At 38.5% G+C, this 12,729-nt stretch overlaps 1 pseudogene across 1 annotated transcript in view; it reads right to left on the bottom strand.

Annotated features, from left to right (window-relative positions):
- Nucleotides 1-12,729, bottom strand: part of LOC146449175 (uncharacterized) — a 34,252-nt pseudogene that overhangs the window by 16,992 nt on the left and 4,531 nt on the right. The window contains exons 6-17 of the transcript XR_014860718.1: nt 12,563-12,659; nt 11,715-11,933; nt 9,704-10,080; nt 8,627-8,793; nt 7,999-8,109; nt 7,704-7,820; nt 6,598-6,688; nt 5,366-5,740; nt 3,329-3,451; nt 2,721-2,834; nt 2,226-2,354; nt 1,731-1,865 (exon numbers count right to left, since the gene is read on the bottom strand). The product of XR_014860718.1 is annotated as an uncharacterized LOC146449175 (transcript). The remainder of the gene's footprint in view (nt 1-1,730; nt 1,866-2,225; nt 2,355-2,720; nt 2,835-3,328; nt 3,452-5,365; nt 5,741-6,597; nt 6,689-7,703; nt 7,821-7,998; nt 8,110-8,626; nt 8,794-9,703; nt 10,081-11,714; nt 11,934-12,562; nt 12,660-12,729) is intronic.

Genomic DNA, 12,729 nt, shown 5'->3' on the forward strand with positions numbered 1-12,729 from the left:
AACGATCACATATATAGTAGACTCAACCTGCGTGGGCCCTTATGATTGAGATTTAAGGGTTGAGCCAATACTTTGGTATATTTTACATGTTTGGTACATTGCCTGCACTTCTTTAATTCTTCAAAGCATTTACTACCTGACCGACGAATTTCTTTGAGAAACAGTTACTTTGCCATTAAGTTTAACCATAATTTGCTTCTTCCCGTTAAAATATATATGGACAAACTTAAAAAAAAAAAAAACACTGGCTATTAAGGTTTTCTCTTAACGGTTTTTTTTTCTTTATCGTTATTACGATCATTATTTTAACCTGTATCATCCTTTCTTTATGGACTGTTTATACAGACGAAAGCTTAAAATCAACATGTTCTAGTTGCGTTTATAACACAGTCCCAGAGCGCCTTCGTGCTTTATTGAACCGCATTTTTTTCACCGAAAGGTAGGTGGCTATAGTTAACAGTTATTCACCAAAGTGGAGGTGAAAAGGAATGGATATTTACCTCGCCGCTACGCGGCTTAGTAAATATCCATCACTTTAACCAACATCAAGGTGAATAGTTGTTCTAAGATATACCACACAAGCTGAATAACTAGCGGACCAAAAAATTCCTTCCTTTTTGACGGTATACCGACAATGGTTGGAAATTTTAAAATCTCGCGCGCCGCGCGGTAAGCCCGGGAGTAAGCGACTTCTTATTGTAGAAAGTTCCGTCTCACTTTCTTGCGAACAAATGAAACTTTTAAAAGCACTTGTTTAGCTGCTAAGGTGTTATTTCTTCAATTGTTGTGTGAAATTCGTCTCGTTGTTTAGTTGAAACCATGATGCAAAACATTAGATGTTTCATTGCGGTTTGCATTGTAATTATAGTGCTCGGCAGTTTTCGTAAACAAGGTATTGTATTTTCATTTTTTGCCTTAGAATTTGAGGTTGGAAAGATTAAATAACTTACCATAAAATGCCGTCAAACTAAACTTTGTTACCATTTTTGTATATTTTGTAAAAGCCGTCTCAAAATAAAATCCTTTTAAATGCCGAAAGGGGAAACGGGAAGCCATCTTGTTTCTCTTCGGCTGCTTGGAGGTGAATAATACTTGGCTAATCACCTCCGAGCTAGCCAATCAGCGCGCGCGAATGACACTTTTCACTTGTGTGGTATATACTAATGGAGGACTTTTACCACTGTACACTGACACTGGGGTGAATAGCTGCTTTACTATATCAGTAGGCTAAAACAGTACGAAAATGGTGATGTTTTTTAATCGTTTATTCCTGCCAACGGTTACACTTTTCATAAAATTTGCATTTGTGACCAACTTTTTTTTTTTTTCACCGTTTTCATCGATTAATTTGGGGTTGAAAAGATAAAGCTTTAACTGTGAAAGTTGCCAAACTGAATTTCGACGGCTTCTTCGTGTTAGCGGGAACAGCTTATCCGTTTATTAAAAAAAAAATCGTTTGTTACGATAACAAACAGGGATGCGAGCTTTGCGAGTTGCTTAGAGGTGCTATCCCGAGTTTCAGTAGCCAACCAGAGCGCGCCAACAACGCTACAACTACTTTAGCATATACTAAAACAAAGTGTCTCTGCCTATACAGGAGGATCCCAATACATGACAAAAACGAGTAAACCCGCGCCTCCTCTCCACATTTAAGTGTGTGTGTTTGTTTGCTGACTTTTCCTTTTTTCATGTCTTTAAAAAATTAAATATATCAATTAATTTTAACTCACCTGGAACAGGATGCGTGCAGTTTTTCCCGCTTCCTACATAGGGATGGTTACATAAGCAGCTGTAAGATCCCAGAGTGTTCGTACATGAAGAAAAATTGTGGCAGTCGTGGATGCCGCTGGAACACTCATCAATATCTGTGAATGAGAATGATTTAGTGTATCAACACACTCATTACTGACGCATAACCAGTGCCTCTTGCTTAACCCGTTAAGGTTGTTATAGGTTAGTCATCTTACTTTTGACTAAACACGTGAGTAACAGTATATGTGGCTAAGCAATAAATAAAGTAATTAATAAATAATTCAATTTTATGTTTCTGAAATTTGCTCCCAGACCAGTTTTTAACCGACACCAAGGTTCTACACTAAGCCTAGTGTTTATGAGCTGGCTTAAAGGCCCTTTTGTCTTTATGTTTTCGTTTAGCGAGAGATTAAGAAAGCTTTGGTTATGGAAATGTAAACAATACTACTTCGTTAGTATAGTACACAGTTGACGTAGCTTATCAGTACATGTTTTGCCCAAATATCAAGAATTACATGCACACGTGTAATATCCGTCAGTGTTGTTGCACACAGCGTTGACATCAGTACAGTTGTGAGTGTTGGTAGAACACTCGTCTATATCTACGAAAATGTATTGAGAGAAAGACTCAATGACTGTCATTAATTCCTGTTGAATTTTTTGTAAGCTGCACTCTTTTAAATAAATAAATAAATAAAGAAAGAAAGAAAGAAAGAAAGAAAGAAAGAAAGAAAGAAAGAAAGAAAGAAAGAAAGAAACAAAATAGGCATGCAAACCTGATATACAATCCATCTTGTCTTCAATTTCTCGTGTACTATGCAGCGAGGGTACTTTGATTTGCTTTAATTTAAGAGGCTCCTGTTTAAGTACATATTCGTCACACTAGTTTTACACCCATGAACGCAGGTTCAATTATATAATGAAATTAAATACCCAAAATGAGTGAAGCGAAAATTAAAGTAGCTTACCAGTACAAATCTTTCCATCGCCTGAATATCCAGATTTACATACACATGTGTACGATCCGTCGGTATTACTGCACGAAGCATTAACATCGCAGCTGGTGACACATTCATCTATATCTGCGAAAGTGTGATGAGAGCAAACGTTGCATATGAAAACTGTCGTAGGCTACATCAGACAAGTCCTTTCACTTTTATATGGGAAAGTCTCTAAAAGCCTCGTTGTTTTGTTTTGTTTTGTTTTCTCGCCCTGTTTTGTTCTTGATTTGGCCGTTAGGCAACAACTTAAAACACCCACTCAATTGGATTGGTGACATATAAAAGAAAACTCAGAATATTTAGTTGTCCCTGTTACTTGCAGCCGGGAATGATCTGGAACAACGTTAGTCTACGTGTACGACTACAATATTGCAATAATGTGCTTTCACTGCACATCGTTTTGTTTATATCATCATCCTCTAGCTCTCCATCATAACTCAGTTATCAATTTTTTTTCAGTCTCGTCCTCGTTATTTTACCTTCGTAGCTCTTATCTTCTCGATGAAAACATGTGGATGCGAACGAAAATTTAATTTTACAACTTTTTTTCTGTGTTATCATCATCAATTTATTACCATTGCAAATCTTGCCATTTCCTGTATAACCGGATTTACAACCACATGTGTACGAGCCCTCTGTGTTTTGACAAGCAGCATTGGGGTCACAATCAAAGGAGTTTGTAGTACATTCGTCTAGGTCTGGAAGATTACAACAAAAAGACAACAACGTTAACCTCCATGCAAACATGGGGACAGCGGGGGGGAGGGGGGGGGATAGAATCTGCTAGAGCCTACTTTCAGGGCTTATAAGTTTTTTTTTTTTACGTATTGCAAACGAAACAAAACTTTATGGACTTTTTGCTCTAGCAATTCACAGGTAAATATTTGGAATGGTAGACTAGAGTTCACTGAATAAAGGAGTTGGTTTACAAAGAATTGTGGTCGGTCGGAAGTGTAGAAAAATGGTCGGTTTTGTGAACAGAGTTGATAAAGTAATTTGATACTGACGTCTACTGTTAGCCCTTTGTCAGAGCGAATAAAGGTATTGTGGGTTGTATGCTGTTCGTATGAAGTGATCGGCGGGGCTACGCTATATACTCAACGACGTTTAAAGTTTAAATGACAGCTGATATGTCCCACAACGTCAATTATTCGCAGATAAATGGCTGATTTCTCTTTCTAAACTTTAACGCGAAGCGTTAATACTCTGAGAAATGCTCACCTGAGGCAATAATTAGTTCCCAGGTGGATGTTTTGATTTTAACTACATGAGGAGCCGCGTAGAGGTGTTAAAACTAATTAGGTTGAGTGACGGTTGCTATGATCGAATTCCTGTTCGAAAGCAGCAATCTATCAACAGTATAGTAAGGAATCTTTTTCAGTCGCGTGTAATGTCTGGATCGAGCTTGCCGCAAAGCAATGAAGTCTTTGTGACTAGAAAGCTTGGCTTCGGTGGAAACGCACAGTTAACTGGAAACGAAAACTCCTCCGATCTGTCCAGAAGTCTGACTACACATCGACTGTCGGAAACGGAAAAATGACAAGTTTTGCTAAAGGTTTTCGTTTTCCCGCCAATCTAATTGGCGCGCTAAATGGTCCTAAATCGACGAACCATAACATGAATGATTTGTTCGCCCATGGTCTCTACGATGCAAATTTAGAGTTTATTTTTCGGCAAGCTAATTTTCTACATCATTTCCCAATAATTGAATGAAATATAAAGTCAATCGTCATCCTCCAGTGGTCCGCAAAGGTAAGTGCGATTTTTATGTTTACGTTATATATTTGATCAGCACTCGCGAATTCGTGATTTGGGAAAAAGTGTAACGGCGTCGATCACCAGCTTCCATTTTCCACGTGTGTAGGAACTCTTAGAATCAGAGTCAATACAAAATATATTTTTAAAATGCCTTTTATGATGATATTGTTGCAGTACCGTGTTACTGTTAGTATTTCAGGCGGTAAGAACAAAATAGATGATAGATACTGGCAATCAATGTTCACCACGCTGAGTGCGACAAAAGTGTCCAAAAATACCGGCTAAATATTTACGGTTTTATTGTGTAAAGGTAAAAGACATAGTTAGGTCACAGTTGTTCTCTCGGGTGTGTCGCCTGAGAACAATAAGCAATCGGGTGCGTCGCCTTTGCCTCGTGAGCTAACGCCGATAATAATATTAGAAATTTCTTCACAGAAAGATTTTGAACTCGGCCGTTCTTATCTCGGGTGAGTCGCCTGATAAGGACGAGCAATCGGGTGTGTCGCCTTTGCTTTGCCGTGTTTAATACTCGCTGCACATCGACGATAAATTTATTTTCCTCCGGGTTTTTGACTGAACCGGAAATATTCGACTGCACGCAGTGAGTGAATGTTGATTGCTGTAAACTTTTTACAACGCACTGGGGCTCGTATCGCACCGAAAATGTGGTTTTAAAGTGTCAACAGCACTCCCGTAAACAATAGGCCTCCTGTAGTGATCGAGGAAAAATTTGGATGGCAAAATCGGTTGCTAAGGCATGCGGCTCGCCATGCTATAGTTTTAAAGAGCGCTATCAAATATATCTCCACGATGCTACTCAGAAGAAATGCCTAATAAAGTCGTTCTCCCTGTACCTCTAAAACAAGTAAAGTTGTTGCAATTATCGCATGACACATCATTCCAAGTATAATCATGTTTTGCACCCAAAGTATGCACACAGTCTTCATTCCTCCAGTTGTTTGGTTGTCTCGGCGCCCAGAACCTAAAGCTGCTCACTTCTTTGTTGGTCCACACAAACGATCCTTCAACACTTCTGTCATTCAAACCGATCCAACTTCGTCCGCCGTTATTGCGATGCTGGATGTAGACATTTTCCTCTTGATTGTGAACGGTCACTAGATCAGAGTACATTGTTGAACAGTTTGATTCAGCGGTCAGCCATGAGGCGCATGCACGGCTCGTAAAGTAGCAGTAACCACCAAAGTAACTCCAGCCTGGTCGGCATATGTCTGTTTAACAGAAGACATAAAAAAAAATATATTCAGTGGTAGTTTCTCCTTAAGAAATTTTTCTGCTACCTACCATTCAGCCGTGTTACTTATTAGATACCTTAGCTAGCCATTTATAATTTGAAATAAGATGATTCTAAAGTTTTACACAAACAAACAAACTCGTCCTACTCGGTTGATGTACAGCTTATGACCTACTCTGCAAGGAAAGGGTTGAATTATCGGGTTATGGCACTGCTAGGATGTGCGTCCGGGAAGTGCAAATGCAGGGACTATAACGGCATCCGAAGTGGTGGCAAAAATGTGCGTCATCTTGAATGGTGCTCAAAACTCAACTTTGCATATAAAAAAACCTCTGCAAATTACAAATCCTGAATTTTCAACGTGCAGAATGTCATCTACTTAAATACTTTGCTGCTTTTTGATAGGTTTCCGGCAGACATTAAAACCACAGATGGCATTGTTGGTTAAAAGTTGTTGTCTCGGCCTTTATTACAATATATATCGTGCTGATGGAAACAAATAGTTACCAAATTAAACCAAAATAGTTCTAATAAAGAAAAATCTACGGATAGCCTTGAAAAAATCAGAGAACACCCTAACAGAACTCCTCCCCACCCCTCCTTCCGCCACTCCATACTGTCCTTAAACAAGAGTAATTAAATATACCTTTTTACATTGGTTAGCCCAATTTGGTTGTAAATCCAATGTTTAGGTTTTACTTCTTTATTAATCTGTATATTTGTACATTGCTCATTTCCATTGATTTATTCATTGAACAATTTTTTTGCCTTCTTTCGTGAAATAATTGATTAATTGTACGTAAAACAAAACAAAAAAAGTTTTTGCACTCTTACCTGACAGGACAGTGTATGATATGGAGAGCGGGTCATACTTTGACACATACAGTTCCTTTACACATACTCGAGCTCCTGTGGTGTTGATATACTGTAAAATAAGACAAACTCATATGAACTGTTGTATGCTTTTCTTGTTTTCGCCTTTTCTATCACAACCTCGTACCTGCGTTATTTGTGCGACTAAAACTTAGAGATTTATGATCGTTCGTAATTATCTAAGATATAATTGGTGCTACGGATGCAGTTTAAATAAACGAAAACAACAAATAACGTTATTTATGCCGATACAATGTACTGAACGGAATTCGGGTACTCTGTGCGGGGACGCACAAGTTTGCTGAAGATGATATGATGTACAACAAATGAACAAGTCCAGATTTGGCATTTCTTGGCCATTTAAATACTGTGGCGGTTTTAATTGAAACTCAAATAAAAGTGAATTGTTCCCAATGCCAATAGTTAAATTGTTTTCGCCAGGCAATATACTCGCTGTGATGGTGAAAGCAAGAGAGAATTCTTGCCAATACGATCAGTCCTTTATACTAGCGGACAAATTAGGCTCTCCTACATGATTGGCTGTTATGTCACATGACAGACCACCATCGGATTAACAAATATGTGCCTAGACTACAATTGGTCGGTGTATCAACATAAATAACATCATGCCGTGACATGATGTTTGGTTTTAGAGAGTTAGACCGGAGCTCTTTGAATGGTATATTATTTAGATAGTTGACTCACAGATTCCTATACTATTTTTCAGCACAGAGTTACTTTTGTATTTCAAAAAGTGCATCATTGAATCTTTATCCACCATGCCACGTAAGCATTCTTACGCTGTTAAAAAAATGATAATTAAATTTTATAGTAATGGCCCTTCTACTTGATTGTCCATTGTTGTCCGGAAGCGGCAACATAGACCGCTGCAAAAGCTTGAAATGTTGATTATCATCAAAGCCTATAAAACTCATGTTGCATTGTAAAATGTGTTCATGAATAATAGACCTCCATTCTCTCCATTTTTAAGTGGATTTATAACAGCTAATGATATCTCAAACAGGTGAGGTGAACATATCTAGTATCGATTGAAATGGCTGACCTACCTCCACCCAAGTTGTTATGGAATTGTACATAGGATCTTGATTTCCACCACTTGAGGAATGGTTTGATGAGACGAAAACGCTCGGAGCATTTTGATATGCTTTAGTGAAGTGTATGTCCTATGAAAAAGTCGTAGTGGTTAGAACGGGATTACATTCACCTTCAAACTAATCAATATAATTCACTTTGAAGTTGGCGATCCTGCGGATGTCAAGGATATATACGTCCAAAAAGAAAACATACTCTTTTCTCTCCAGCAAAACGTTGCAGTTTAAACTAAAAACGAAGTGCACTGACCTTGCAGAAGGCATTATTGAAATCAGCAGGAGGAGGCTGAGAGTTTGCAAAATAAACTGAGCTGTGTTCCGAGAAGAGAGGCTTGTGGAGAGAAGAAAACGCCAACCAGCTCTAGAGAAAATAGGTAAACGAAGAGTAGGCAACACTATCATGTCACTGGGCGCGTGACCCTACCATATACAATGACAGTCAGGGTTAAGGCTGACTTAACTGTAGACTTAAGAGAAGTAGACCATGGCTGATTTGGTTTTGTAAATGGTAAATGTAAAAAATGGGAGAATCCAAGAAAGCTTAATATGTTTACGCCACATCACTTAAATATGATATTTTCAATTTAAAATGATGCATGGGAAGTTTTGAAAAATCCACATAGAGTAATTAAGTGACAATTCAGTTTTTGTACATGTTTTCGATGCGTTTTAGCTTATTAAAGTCCTATTGTGTTTTTGAAAGGGATTTTTCAGGTAATCTTATGAAAACTCAAAAAAGAAAAAAAGACCTTTGACTGAAACCAATTCTTTCCTTACCTTCTGTGCAGTCGGTAAGGATGCCGCATGTGGCATCCTTGAATTGGGTTAAATCAAAACATAAAAGCAGGGCAAAACAACAGAAATTTGTATGTGCTTACCACGAAAATATCTTCATGAGAGCCTGCGTAATTTTGCAGTTCCCTCAGACATATTTTCAGTGAAGATTGGGAGAGGTCCTCCAACCAAACACTGCAGCATCCCTTTTTAGCCCAGCATGGTGGTGTGCCGCGGTAACAAAAACTGAAGGTTTCTTTGAAAACTTACCCTGTAGATTAAAGTAAATAAAAAAAAAAAGTTAGAATAATAATTATGCGGCTTAGTCATACCGATGCTACCTTAACGCAAAAGACCTTTATAGTTTTTAGTGCATCGTATCAACAGAACTCACACCAGTAGTCTAAATACTCGAGCCAGGCTAATTAATGTCGCATGCGAAAGTCTCAGTTTTGAAAATATAATTTAAGAAATCTATCGTGTGACTCTGGCATTAAACTATCTAGACTGGCTTGGAGGTGGGGATTCTACTCACGGCAAATTTGATGTCAAATAATTTTTTAATAGTGTTTGAGCAAACGCCCTTGCTCTTGTGGAATTAATCAGAAATTTATCTGGAAAACATCTGACGTGGTAGGTAAGTGTTTATTCACTTTGACAATACCTTGGTAACCAAGTCAGACGTTTTTGTTGTTGTTGTTGTTTTTGTTTTGTTTGTTTTTGTAAAAATAAACATTTCAGTTTTAAGATGAAGTAAAATTCTTTTTTCTTACCTACTGTATTTGTTTTTGGATTTATAGCTCATAATGGTGTTCCTGTGTTAGTTTTGACAACCTTTTTATTTCAATTTCGGCGCTTTTCGGAAGTTTTAGTTAATACATTCACTGGAAATCAAAACAAAATTAACACGTCATATGACGTCGTCAATTAACGTTGTGGACCTTAAATGAAACATCTTATGACGAACTATCTACCTTCCAAGTGTCACTGTCGTAGCTCTAATAAGGCGGGCGCGGAATCCGCCCAGACCCTCCCTCTGCCCACTGAAAACAAAGGAAAGCCAGGTCTAGATATGGTTAAATGAGCACTTCTGAGCTTAGGAAAAAACTTAAAAACAGCAACCCCCACCCCATAGTAAGGAAAAAACAAACTAAAAGAAACGAAACAAACAAATCACTTACCGAGGGAAAATTCACAGTCTCACAAGTCGTCCCAGTCCACCACTGTGATATGCGCACCTCTCCACTGACACCACCAACTGGAGCTCCCTGATAACCCATCCAGTCAACGGTCACGTTAGCACTATATTTGCGTTCGTTGAAACCGGCTGCCATCACACAGGCAGTAAATTGATGGTAATTTACGTGTTCAACCCAAGAAACTGTGGCATCATGCACAAAGGACTTGTCACTGGTGTCAATGTGAATGACAGTAATCTGCACATCAATGGGTTTGTCAGGATAGAAAACGTAAGGTTGGAAACGAATTACTTCACAATGGGAGTACCCCAGAGATGGAATGTGTGGCATGTGACGACGACCGCGTTGAAATGGAAATCCTGATATAATAATACAAAACGTTAATCAGCACAAGTGACTGGAAAAATGTTATTATAGTAAAAGAAAATATATCAGACCAAATGACGGGAAATAAAAAAATGAAATATGAGACAGACAAGGGTGTAATTGCGCGTTGCCATGTAAACACAAGTGGGGCTTTTGGAATGCTTCATTGGAGGACAAAATGCCTTTTATACTTCAAATTAAAAGAAAAAAAAAGTAATTTTCTAAGATTTACAGGTTTTGTCAAACGCATACTTCGTAGGCGTTTCCCCAATGAGCTCTTCAGATCTCGACTTTACGCCCGTTTTTTTTTCGCCATCACGCCCTTCTTTCCGTCTAAATTCCGATCAAGCCAAATCGTTAAATTTGGTTTCTGAATTTATAGAGAATAGACCATTTTACAGTTGTGTGTTTAGTCACTTTTTTTACAGACCTCACTGCTTTCATATATAGATCAAGATGTTCTTTTGCTAACTACAGTCGAACCTGTATTAAGCGGCACCGTATTAAGCGGTCACCCTCTATTAAGCGGTCAGTTGTCAAAGTCCCGAAAATTACTTCCCTTATTTATTGTAATCCTGACCTGTATTAAAGAGTCACCTCTATCAAGCGGTCGCGGTCTCCCAAACTAAGTCCCAACGAGCTTATTTCTATTGTCTTGACCTGTTTTAAACGGTCACTTTGTAAAAGGAAACCACTTAAATATGGTAACAAATAGCGTGCCAGGCAATCGAGTTTCTAATGAGCTGCACAATCGTGGCGTTAATGTTTTACTAGTCCGTTTCAATACCATGCTCTCCTTTGTCATACCATTTTATCGTCGAACTTTCTTAACCAAGTAAGTGATGTATTCTGTACAACCTGTATTAAGCGGTCAACTTGTATTAAGCGGTCACTTAGCCATTCCCCGAGGGTGACCGCTTAATACAGGTTCGACTGTAGTTTGCATTTACATATGAAAAACAGTGAGGTTTGTATCAAAACAAGGTCACCGCCAGCCTCGCCAATCCAAGGCCACGTCACTAAAGGCAACTGTAAAATGGCCTATTGCAATATGGATGAATGACAGGGCAATCCTCCTTTTACCAAATGAATTATGAAATGCGTGGTCAATACATAACGTCATGTCAAATTGTAACCCCGTATTCTCCTATTATCCCTCCCGATACCCGTATCTCGACCCCTTAACAAACATAGAATCCCTCACCCACTCCGGTTTAATGATAATGCATCCCTACTCTACTCGCACATGGGTTAACGGTCCCAAAATAAGCCAGATCCCGCATTCCGCCAAACCTCCGTTCAGATCACCTTCGACTATAAAGTAAAATGACGTTGAATTCTTAAGTTTGTGGGAGTTTGAAATTTTAAGTTTGAATTTTTTTTTTTGGACTTAATTCAAGACAGCCTTTAGCTTAGAACTCCAGAGTTGTGAATGTCTCGAAGTATAACATCTTTCCTCTCAAACATGAAACACGTTTTCGTAATATTAGTTCCCCGCTCGGCATCTTTTACAAGAGCGTAATGCTGCAGACATTGTTACAATTGCCTATTCTTGGTTTGCATAATGTGCACGCCAGAAGTCTTCAGAGACGTATCTAGAATTCAACCTATATCTAAGTAATCATACCTTCACAGCTGCCAGGATGTTGCACTGTAAAATTCAGTTGCAGCAAACACATTTCCTGTTCAAACAGGCACTTGTTGTCATAAGTCGTACCATTTGAGGAACAGATTGGTTCTTGAAACGAGGGACAGTTCTCAACACTGACACAGCGAGCATCGGAAGGCCCAAAAGCCTTACAAAGACAGTGGTAATCGCACATGACGTCTAAACATGGATCCAAGTCTAGGAACATGTGCAAAGGAAGGAATGTTACGAGAAAGTAGAACATCCGGTTGGAGGCAAGAGGAGAGCGTGTGGATTTGAAATTGGGTTCAGGGAGGATGAATATAAAAATTCCCATGTATTTGGCTTAGTATTATGGCAGTTATCAAAACCGGAAACGCTCAAAGGAAAAATACATTCTTCTCAATCCCCTCTGAGTCAACATGGAGACGTGTACAAGCGTCTTTGTATTAGCGTCATATCTGCTATGAATGTACCTGGAATGGTAGACAAAGGGGATTGGGAAAAATATTTCAATATATATATAATTTCCAGTGTATCATGATCTGACCTAGAAGCCATGCTATCCACTGTCAATCACATAGTACTTTCCCACCAGTTTCTCCAGAAGACAACTGACCTATTTCGGTACACGGGCTCAACACTGTAAGTGTGGGTTGGAGAACTGGTAATCTTTCATTCGTGCATACATATTTCTACAGTCCGCAAAAAAAGAATACGTCAACGAGAATTCGTCCAAAGACTTTGTCCTTAATTTTAGGTAAAGAAAAGTCCAGAGAAACAGTTGTCGGCAAGGACAATAAACATAAATTGTTGCTTGGTCTTCATTTACAACTGATTTTACGTACCTCCAATAACCACGTAATCAACTTGGATGGCGTCTTTATTGTTGACATCATTGTTATAATGTTTCACACAAATTTCTGTTTCCATTTTGGATGTGTGCTAAAATTGAACAGAATTGTTTCATTTTAAGGGTCAGATTGAGATAGCAGTGATGTAAATTGCAATTAAG

This window comes from Pavona decussata, unplaced genomic scaffold (assembly GCF_977016875.1).
Source record: "Pavona decussata unplaced genomic scaffold, jaPavDecu1.1 SCAFFOLD_609, whole genome shotgun sequence".
NCBI lineage: Eukaryota > Metazoa > Cnidaria > Anthozoa > Scleractinia > Agariciidae > Pavona > Pavona decussata.